Source organism: Myotis yumanensis, unplaced genomic scaffold (genome assembly GCF_028538775.1).
Source record: "Myotis yumanensis isolate MYYU_CA2020_CCGP unplaced genomic scaffold, mMyoYum1.0.hap1 SCAF_2, whole genome shotgun sequence".
NCBI lineage: Eukaryota > Metazoa > Chordata > Mammalia > Chiroptera > Vespertilionidae > Myotis > Myotis yumanensis.
Window position 1 is genome coordinate 18008341 of NW_027223753.1, and position 11283 is coordinate 18019623.

General features: G+C 44.5%; 1 long non-coding RNA gene and 2 other non-coding genes across 4 annotated transcripts; all 3 read left to right on the forward strand.

Moving 5' to 3' along the window:
* Positions 1-5261: 5261 nt before the first annotated feature.
* Positions 5262-8306, forward strand: LOC139001691 (uncharacterized). Of its 2 annotated transcripts, XR_011470090.1 has the most exons (3): positions 5262-5331; positions 6730-6762; positions 7507-8306. It is a non-coding gene; the product is annotated as an uncharacterized lncRNA (long non-coding RNA). The 2 variants fall into 2 exon arrangements; XR_011470091.1 differs by having other exon boundaries at positions 5307-5331; positions 6154-8306.
* Positions 6005-6208, forward strand: LOC139004625 (small nucleolar RNA SNORA73 family). Its single transcript, XR_011470481.1, has one exon. It is a non-coding gene; the product is annotated as a small nucleolar RNA SNORA73 family (small nucleolar RNA).
* Positions 7236-7439, forward strand: LOC139004624 (small nucleolar RNA SNORA73 family). The gene has a single exon (XR_011470480.1). It is a non-coding gene; the product is annotated as a small nucleolar RNA SNORA73 family (small nucleolar RNA).
* Positions 8307-11283: the final 2977 nt, after the last annotated feature.

The window sequence follows — 11283 nt, forward strand, 5'->3', positions numbered from 1 at the left end:
TTTAAAGAAACCATGAGTCAGAACTCATGTCATTGGATTCCACCTGCTCCCAGATTTTCCTTCTAGTCCTCCAAAGAGGCCTCAATTGCCATTACCCTCTTGAGGTTAAGCATTGTTGCCTGTGCACATTGCCCAGTGTTGGCTGAAACAATAAATGAGTTTAGAGTTCTTATGGATTTAGATTACTATATCCCAGGAGAGGGAGGGCTGTAGTAGAGTGAGAGGTTTGGAAAACCACTATCAAAAAGGGGAAGTCTAGCCCTGGCTGGTTTGGCTCAGTGGATAGAGCATCAGCCTATGGACTGAAGGGTCCCGGGTTCGATTCTGGTCAAGGGCACATGCCCAGGTTGTGGGCTCAATCCCCAGTAGGGGGTGTGCAGGAGGCAGCCAATCAATGATTATCTCTCATCATTGATGTTTCTATCTCTTCCTCTCTCTTCCTCTTTGGAGTCAATTAAAATATATATTTTTTTTAAAAGCCGGTGGTGGGGGGGTGGGGAGGGGCAAGTCAGTGGATATTAAGTGGGAGGGGATGAGATAAAGTGTACTTATAAAAGATGAGAATGTACAACAGCAAAAAGCCAAGACCTGAAACCAAAACACAGGCAACCACTGTTTCAATTCCAGCTCCAGGAGGCCTGAGGGCAAAACAGGAACCACCAGCAACCTGGACCACTTACTCCATCTGTCTCTTTTGTGGATACCATTCATTTCTTCCCCCAAGAATTTTTGCCTCCTTCATAAAACATCTGACAGGAACAAATGCCCTCAATTTCCCTCTATCTGTTACTGAGGACACACACACACTTCATTCATTCATTAATTGGTTTAATGTTTATCTTCTTCCTACCTAAAAATCTTCCTCTGATCATATTTTCTCTTCAACCTATTGCCCTATCTCCTGCTTTTCCTACACTCCCTTCACATAACCTATTTTAATGTTAAACAACTTAAATTTCTGTACAGTCCAAAAGTTGAGCTAAATTGAGTAACAAGTAGAGGAGGAAGACCTGATGGAGAGGTAAACTGAACAGGCTTCTTGACATTAGTTGTGACCTCTGATCTATATGTATGTTTTCCATTCCTAAAGCCATGTTCATTCAACTCATTAAAATCTCAACTAAATTTAAAATAAAAATGGCTGCCCTAGCCAGTCCGGCTCAGTAGATAGAGTGTCAGCCTGCAGACCAAAGGGTTCCAGGTTGGATTCCCATCAAGGGCCCGGGCCTGGTCAGGGCTCGTGCAGGAGGCAACCAACCTCTGTCTTTCCCTCTCTCTTCCACTCTCCCTAAAAATCAATGGAAAAAATATCCTTGGGTGAGGATTAAAATAAAAATGGCTTTCCCTGAGGTCACCGGTGATTTCTTAATTTCCAGCTCTTAATGTATTTACTCTGCAACATGGATATTTTAGACCATCTTTCTTGTCCTCAAAACTTCTTCCTTGGCCTCTCAGACACCAGTGTCTCCTGCTTCTCCTCCAATCATGTTTTCCTGTTCTTCTTCCCTGAACACCATTTAAATGACGGGTGTCCGTATCCTCTCATCACTCTCCCTGCGTTCCCACGGTGACTTCAGGCAGCACTGTTAATCTGATAACTTTGAAATCTTTACCTACAACTCAGGTTTCTTGCTGGAGCCCAACCCTATCTCCAATCGACCTTTGGAGATTTACACACACACGGGTGGGCAAAAGTAGGTGTACAGTTGTGAGTACCTGAAACAGTTTGTACTTCTATTATGTATTCATGATTGTATTATTTATTTGTGTATACTTTTTCCCACCCCTGTGTATATCCAGATGTTCCCAACATAACATATATGCTCCTTTAATGTCTACCCCCACCGCCTACTTTCTCAATGATCAGAGTTAGAGACAATCATAAGTTCAGCCTCTCAACCCTGAAACTTTGGTTTTATATGGAAGTTCCTCTCTTACCTTGCAGGTTCAGTAGGACAATAAATTCTCTACCTCAGAAATGTCTCTTGATTTGTATGTCTCCTCTTGCCTTGTTTACCATCCAAATCCAGAGTCTGGAGGCCTTTGTAATCTCCAGTCCCTCCAATCCAGTTACAGCCATCCTTCACTTCAAAACGTATTGGCCTCTGGTTACGGGATAATACTTAAACTCGGCCTGGACTACAAAATATTTTGTAATTCAGCTCTTACCTACTTTCCAGTCTCATGAAAAATCCAGGCACTTCTTTAATATTCCTCATCAAGCTGATTTCTCACCCTTCCTGGGAGACCACAGGTTTGCTAGTTCCTCAACCTGGAATACTGTCATCATCTATACCCCACCCGTCACCCCTATCCTTTTACAATTCCTTCAAGTTCTAGCTCAAATTTTAACTCCCCAGGAAAACCCTCTGAGCCTTTAGCATATTATTCAGTTGCTCTGTCCTCTGTGTTCTCCAAATACTTTCTTTATTCATGCCAGGTACCACTCTTCAAGTAGTAGCATAATTTTCTGCCATGTCCATTTCCTCCACTGTAAACTCTGAAGTATTTAATCTAGAATCCCCAGTGTCTAGCACAATGTCCAGCAATAAGTCATATCCACGAAGTAAATGTTGAATGAGTGATTGAAAGGTAAGTGGCCCTGGCCAGTTTGGCTCAGTGGATAAAGCGTCAGCCTGTGGACTGAAGGGTCCCGGGCTCGATTCTGGTCAAGGGCACATACCCAGGTTTCGGGCTCAATCCCTGGTGGGGGGCGTGTAGGAGGGAGGCAGCTGATTAATGATCCTCTCTCATCATTGATGTTTCTATCTCTTTTCCCTCTCCCTTCCTCTCTGAAATTGATTATATATATATATATTTTTTTTAAAGAAAGGTAAGTGAATGCTGATAATATCACCAGAGAAGTAGCAGAATTATTTGTCTTCTTCTAAACTACTAGTTCTCAAGCATTTTGGTTTTGTGTCCCCTTTACAATTATTTATTTATTTTAAAGAACAGCTTATTGATTTTTTTTTCATTTTTTTTTCTGTATTTTAGTTGTAATACCAATTTGTTCCTGGGAGCATGTCCGTGCAGCATCCATTTACTCTGCTGCCATTTTTAAAATATATATATATTTTTTATTGATTTCAGAGATCAAGGGAAAGGGGGAGAGAGATAGAAACATCAATGATGAGAATCATCGATCAGCAGCCTCCTGCACGCCCCCTCCTGGGGATCGAGCCCACAACCCAGGCATGTGCCCTTGAACGGAATCGAACCCAGGACCCTTCAGTCCCCAGGCCAAAGCTCGCCAAACCAGCCAGGGCTCTGTTGCCATTTTTTAAAAAAATTTATTTTTATTGATTTCAGAGAGGAAGGGAGAGGGAGAGAGAGATAAGTAGAAACATCAATGATGAGAGTCATTGATCGGCTGCCTCCTGCACACACCCGCACTGGGGATCAAGCCCGGAACCCAGGCATGTGCCCTTGACTAGAACCAAACCCAGGACCCTTCAATCCGCAGGCTGATGCTCTATCCACTGAGCCAAACCATTTAGGGCTCTGCTGCCATTTTTAATCTCAAGAACAGTTTACTGATTTTTAGAGAGAGGAAGGGAGAGGGAGAGAAACATCCATCAGCTGCCCCTTGCATGCCCCCTACTGGGGATTGAGCCTACAACCCAGGCACGTGCCCTGATCAGGAATCAAACCTGCAAAGGTGGCAACCTTTTGTTGCACAAGACACCCAACCAACTGAATAGCACTAGCTAGGGCTCCTTTACAATTTTAAAAATTATTCAGAACCCCAAAGAATTTTTGTATCTGTAAGTGATATCTATTTTACTGTACTAAAATTTAAAAAGAGAAATTTAAAAACATATTTACAATACCTTTCAAAATAACCCATTACACACTAACATTAATAATATATTTTTATGAAAAATATCTATTTTCCAAAAATAGTGAAAATAGTAGCAATGTTTTACATTTTTTGAAAATCTTTTAATATTTGGTTTAATAGAAAATAGCTCAATTCTCATATTCGCTTCTCACATTAAGTCTGTTACTACATGCTGTTTTAGTTTAAGAAAATAAAGAAACTGCCCTGACCAGTTTGGCTCAGTGGATAGAGCGTCAGCCTAGGGACTAAAGGGTCCCAGGTTCGATTCCGGTCAAGGGCATATCCCCAGTGGCGGGTGTGCAGGAGGCAGCTGATCGATGTTTCTCTCTCATCGATGTTTCCAACTCTCTATCCCTCTCCCTTCCTCTCTGAAATCAATAAAAATATATTTAAAAAATAAAATAAAATACTGTATATCTTTGATGATGAAAAACACTACTACCAGTACAGTTTGATGACAAGGCCTTGAAACATACTGAGGCACCAGCCAAGTTTACCCACTATTTCATTTTACATCAGTGCAGAGCCAACACGGTGAAAAAGGCAAAGAAAGTATTATTATGAAATAGTTTTGGCCTCAAGGACCCCCAAAAGAAACTCAGAGACCCCAGGGTCTACCAACCACACTTTGAGAACCACTGCTCTGGTCCTGTTTTGCATCTTAAAATGTGGGTAATCATTCCAATGTCTTAGAATTGCTGTAACAGTAAAGGATGTATGTAAACCACCCAGCACAAATATCTTCTAGAAGGAACACCATAAACATTTCTACTCGTTAGAGTCCAGCTGTGATAGCTCTATGTCGATTTAACATTTATTCACCTAACACTATATTCGAAATTCTATCACATTTGTAACATTTTACTGCAATATGTATCTTCGGAATTCTTTACTTGCCTAATTCTTTACATTAGGGATGTATGTGTTAAAATGCACTTAACATAAAAGTTACCATTTTAACCATTTGTAAGTGTACAGTTCAACAGTATATTCCCGTAGTTGTGCATAAGAGACTCTGAAGTTTAGCCAATTCCCGTAGGAGCACTCGTCTTCTTTACCGACGCATTTGTCAAATGTCTATTTCAGTGTACAGGGCAGATTCAACCACTTCTTAGACTTCTCGCGTTTTTCTAGATGTCTTTTTCTATTTTGCATAGTTATGACACCAAAGCTATTTCTCACGAGCACATTCCCCAGACGGCGAGAACCGAGGGTAGAACGGTAACTTTGCTATTGGAAACGTACCCGCCTACAAACGTAACTTCTGTAATTTACATTCCCCAGCAAAGTCGCGCGTGAAGGCTCTCGTATCGCGATAATCCTCTGGGGGTGGGGCTTAATCTAGGGAATTTCCGATACGCTGACTGCGCATGGCGGGGCGCAGGCGCAGTAGACATATCCGCTCGCTTCAAAGGGTATAAATACGGACGCCTTGTGTTCCCCCGGCCTTTTAGGGGGAGACCTTAGCTCAGCCTTCCTGGTGTTCGGTAAGTGTCTGTATCCGCCTGGTTTGTCAGCGTCAGCTCTAGTGCCCGATCCCGCCAGCCGGCCTTTCCTGTAGAAACGGTGCTATTTGGAAGGGCTGGTTTCGGCGGCGTCCGTGCCAACTACCCTTACTCCGCGCGGAGGGGCTGGGGCGGCTGTGGCCGGGGCGCTCGCGACCCGCGGGTGACGGCGTAACCGGGGCGCGCTCGCGCCGACCTGCACCCTGCGCGCCGGGACGCCGAGAACGCAGCCACCCCGCCCCGCGGCCCAGTTGTTGCCCTGCCTCCCGGGAGCCGCGTTGCCCTCGGTGGAGTTGCACGCCGGACATTTTATTCCTGGCCCCTCCCGCGTGTGAGTCCTGATTTCGAAACCCATGGCTCTTAGTGCTGCCACTGTAACATTTACGGTAATTTCACGGCTGGCGATGATCGGTTTAAAGATGGAAAGGTTAACTGCTGCCTGAAAGGCTCTGCGGTTGCCCTTTCTTTGGGAGCGTGCTGATGGCTGTTGTTTCTAGGTGTGTGTGTGCGGCGCCCGGCTGAGAGTGAATTTAGGTTCCTGGCAGGACTTCTGGCCAGTCTTGAACTCGAGTTTTGACGACTTTGGGGGGATTTAGGTATCGCTGTCGCTGGATGGGATTTCTAGCACCGCAGTCTGTGAATCTAAGTGCAGTGACCAACGTGGATACCCCGGGAGGTCACTCTCCCCGGGCTCTGTCCAGGTGGCGCAGGGGAGCGGAGGGCTCTGCCCCGTGATGTACGGTCCCTTTCCACAACGTTGGAGAGAAAGCCGGGCCCTGAGTCCGCGCCTGCATATTCCTACAGCTTCTCAGAGTCCTGTGGACGATGACTGGGGAGACAAACCATGCAGGAAACATCTCTAGAACAGCGATTTTCAACCGATGCGCTGCAAGAAATTGAAAACTTGCAAGTACCTGCCGATTTAGTCAGGGGCACTGACCTCTTTTTCCTTGGATTGTCAAAATTTAAAATCAGCATCCAACACAGAAGTTGGTGTGAATCAATTAAACTACCTCTGGCCTGGCCTGGCTCAGTGGTTGAGCATTGACCCATGAACCAGGGGGTCAAGACATATGGCCAATTGGGGGGAGAGTGGGCGCGTGCAGGAGACAGCCTATCCATGATTCTATCATTGACGTTTCTATCTCTTCCTGAAATCGATAAAAACCTATATTTAAAAATTACCTGTTTTGGCAGGTCGGTAAAATACTTATTTTTTGTGTGCTGCAGTTTTAGTAATTACTTTGTGCTGCATGAGGTGAAAAAGGTTGACAATTGCTGCTCTAGAGTCCTATCTGGATATCGGTTGATCAGAAGTGAATTTTTTGCTTTAACCAGCTTTATGTACTGCTGAATTAAGCTCTTTACCTTGTTTTGCAGCCTTCGGTCAAGATTCTAAATAACTTGATTTGGGTAAGTAAATCTGAATTGCTTTTGGCTTATCAGTTTTGCCCCTTACAGTCCATCCACAGGAGATAGGGTTTGATCTCATGCACAGACCCTTTTCATGATACTGGAGTTGAAGCTGGGCATATTAGTCTGCATACGCCTTCAACAAGGAATAACTGATGAAGTAAATCATGAAATAGTACATAGTAATGACTTGTTTGAAATTGATTAAAAACAGTTACTAAACCAACATCTGCATGTAGTGTGATCTGCAATAATAAAAGCATAATATGCTAATCAGACCGGACGTCCTTGGACTAAGCCGAGGTTGGGGCGGGGGAGTGCGCACCCACGCACGCGAAGGAGGAAGGCCTACTCTTGCACGAATTTCGTGCATCAGGCCTCTAGTATGTAATAAAAATCTAAGAAGTTTTGAGGGGTGATGCTGTCTAGCTGTACTGTAATTACTACTGTTTGTGATTGATTATCAGATGATCCCAACGTGGATACCCCGGGAGGTCACTCTCCCCGGGCTCTGTCCAGGTGGCGTAGGGGAGCATAGGGCTCTGCCCCATGATGTACAGTCCCTTTCCACAACGTTGGAGAGAAAGCCGGGCCTAGAGTCTGCGCCTGCATATTCCTACAACTTCTCAGAGTCCTGTGGACGATGACTGAGGAGATAAACCATGCAGGAAACATCTAGTGCGCTAACGTGAAATTTTTAAATTTAAGAGTCTATGATTCTAAAAACTTTCTGTTTTCATTTAGGAAAGAAGAGGAGCCACCTCACCATTTTGGCAGTTAACAATGCTTTTTGGATTCCTCTAAAGTGATGGCTGTTTTTGGAGGCTAAGTAGCTGACTGCCTTTGGGAGTAAGAGGGAAATTAAATGCAAGTTCTGTCATTCCCAGATCTGTATTAACTGGTAGACTAATAGGATGTTCCATTGGCCACATGGCCCATTGAAATTTATGTCATTACAGAAGGCACTGAGCATTGGCAGCTTTTTTTTTTTAAATCCTCACCGGAGTATATTCTTTTTTCTTTTAATATATTTTATTGATTTTTTTACAGAGAGGAAGGGAGAGGGATAGAGTAAGAAACATCAATCAGCTGCCTCCTGCACACCCCCCACTGGGGATATTGCCCACAACCAAGGCACATGCCCCTGACTGGAATCGAACCCAGGACCCTTCAGTCCACAGGCCGACGCTCTATCCACTGAGCCAAACCGGTCAGGGCCAGAGAAACACATCTATTGGTTGTATCCAAGGTACATGCCCTTGACCAGAATCAAACCTGGGACCCTTCAGCCTACGCTCTACTCACAGCCAAACTGGCTAGGGCTGGGCAGCTTTATTGAGACAGTATTGGTCCTTGAAAAGGCTCAGAAAACTTGTCAGAATGTGTGGTGCAAAAAAATGAAACTAAAATGATACTTTGTTTTTTTATCCTCAAAGTTGGTTTTCTAATTGCATAGCTGAATGAACAGAAACCCATGCAAGTCTAAATGTTTTTTAAAATCCTTCTGTATTTGTGAATTATAATAAAGGTGACTATATACTTAAGTGTGGTTTCTTTTTTCATGTGGGAGTGTGTGATGACAGCCAAAGATAGTGTTCCATAATGGAGTGCTATAGCAATTAGTGCCTGGTTAGTTGCGCCCTAAAGACCCTAAGCTTTTGTCTTGTGCGCTTCGTGTTTAGCTTTATATAGTTCCCTGGCTAGATTTCATTTTCATTAAAATATGGGTAATGCTTCACCTACATTAGCTACAAGAGTTGTTATGAATGTTACAAGTCCCACTGCTGTTAGGCTAGTTAAACCTAGACAACTGGTGTCCAAGTAGCAAGCCCTTAAGCCTGGAAGACCACTGCCATGGATGATGTGAGGTTGGGTCACAATGGAAGCTTTGTCAAGCCCTTGTACAGACTGCCAGCCTTGTAGGGATGGGATGTAATAGGCCCTGGAGGATGGAGACCATCTAGAAGGTAGAGTCGATCCTGGTGCGTGGGGTTCAGATAGCCATTAAACCATTTAGGAGCCTTTGTGGTCAGATTTAAGGAAAGTGGATTTGGGATTTGGGTGGTAGGTTTGGCCAAATTGTGTGGAATGCCCAGATGGAGTTTCACAAATGGTATTCAGGGCCAGAGGATAATAGATTTGGGAATGGGAGCTATTTCCTGTAGCTGTAATTAGGGAGAGCACGGCTTGTTGGCTTTTTGAACTGATAAAGCAACATGTAGATGGTCTGCTTAAACTAGTTGCACTTGCAATACTTAGTTCTAAGTATTTGCATATATTAATCCTCACAACTCTGAAATGGGTATTAATCTAACCCAGTTTCAGGTGGGAAAACTCGGGCACAAAGGCTCCATTGCCCAAATTCACAACTGGAAGTGGAACCTGCACAAGAGCATCAACCCCCTGCAGGCTTCCTGGAAGCGAGCCAGATGTAAGGCAGGATCCTGTTTATCCCCAGGACCAGCGCAGTGCTGACCTCTCATCTTGGTATCTGTTAGGTTAGGTGGCTCAAGAGGCGGTGTAGGAAATAGAGTCCAGTTAATCAGAAAAGAAAGGAAAGGCCTCTGTGTCCCCGGGCGGCCCACGGACCCCAAAGACGGGGCACGTGGATCCCCACTAACAGGGAGGGGGGGCGCTTTTCTTACACAGCTGTTCAGTGAGGGCGGGGGAGCATGAGCTGTGCGAGTTCCCGCAGCGGGGGTCGTCACCATTTCCAGGTGTCATCATCTGTCTGGTAGCTGACCTGTTAGGAATTACAGGGCGGGACCGGTATCTGCGACACCATTTACCCGGTGCACTGGCCTGTTACTGATTCTAGGAAGGGCCCAGTATCTACATCACCATCTGCCTGGCGGAGGCATGCATCAGCTCCTGGACCCCCTTTCGACCTAACAGTATCATTGCCACATACTGTCTTTGGAAAGTAGGGGCTCAGTATAGTGTTCGCTTTCCCCTACAACCAGAGAAAGATGATGATTCGTACCAACTTCTCAGGATAGGGCTGGATAGCTAATGCTAAACAGGAAATACCTGTATTCATTTCTCTCCATGTGCAAGTGGAGCTGAAGCAAAGCTGTCAGCAGGTATTCTAGGCCCCACCCTTTCTGCTAGATTTCATCTTGCAATATGCCTGTCTAGACTCTCCAAACAGGCTTTTCTGGCCTTTTTCTGCACGTAGGCAGTTGTACCGATGGTTGCCAAAGGCGGAGTGATGCTGCCTAGGTTTGGATCCTGATACCAACAGTTTCTGTGCATGTGACCTTGAGTGAGCCACTTAATCTCTGCTTCAATTTCCTCATGAAATTGGGGGGAATAAAAGAATGAGGATATTCAATGAGTTAATATTTATAAATGCTTCTTACAGTCTCATAAGTACAATGAGCTTCTTAAAGAACATTTTGTGACCACCTGGTATTGCAAGCACAGCACCAAAGAAATATCTAATTTGTTGTTGGTAATCCTCACCTGAGGATATTTTCCCATTGATTTTTTTTTTTTTTTTTTTTTTTTTTAGAGAGAGAGTGGAACGGATGGGGAGAGAGAAAGAGAGAAAGAGCGATGATACATTGGTTGCCTCCTGCACTAGCCCTGTGGGGGCTAGTGATCGAGCTTGCAACCAAGGCATGTGCCCTTGACCAGAATCCAACCCAGGACCCTTCAGTTCTCAGGCCAAAACATCTAAATATTTAAAGATTTCTAAACAGGGCAAGGTCTCCCAGCTATGATTTAGGGAGACTAACCTCGGGATACTGGTGGGATGAAATGGAGGGGAAGAAATGAGAGGTAGGAGCAGAGTCCAGGAGGGTGGTGCTTTTGTTCAGAGGGGCAGAAATAGAAACATGAAGAGAGGAGAGGGAGGAGTCGGCAAAACATTTAAGGTTTGAATCTATTTCTCAGAGAACCTTAACTTTGGCTGGAAAGATGAAGTCGGGGTGGTGTCTAGTTCCATGGGTGATGAGTCACAGGGGTAGAGCTGAAGGGCTGAAACTTCTGGTGGAGGGCAGATGGACTGCCTTTTCAAAAAGTGCTAGCTCAGCCCTGAACAAGAATTCTGCCCCCTCTACCACTTGTAGGATGACTCCAGAGAAAGTCCCTAACCACTTTGAACCTCGTTTTTCTCAATTTACAACTGTCACGAGGTTTTTGTGAGGAACAAATGTGCTAAATAACATGGGTGAGAATGTTTCTGCAGTGAACCAAGTAAAAGGTTTTACAAAATAGGTGATAATAATAATCATTTTTTTAATAATTACATTAAACATGTGAATGAGTAAGAACTTGGAGGAAGACAGCAGAGAGAGATCAGAGATCCCAGAGCTTAAACTTGGAGAAATTTCAGGGTACTACATCATCCAAAGGAGGAGTCCGTGATGGAGGCAGAGGTAAACTTGAAGAGGTAAGAGACCCTCGAGATGGGGAGTGCTTCGGGGTGGACTCCATAGAAAAAGAAATTCAGTTGGTAAATACTCATCAAAAGTATCTTATCTGGCCAAAACCGGTTTGGCTCAGCGGATAGAGCGT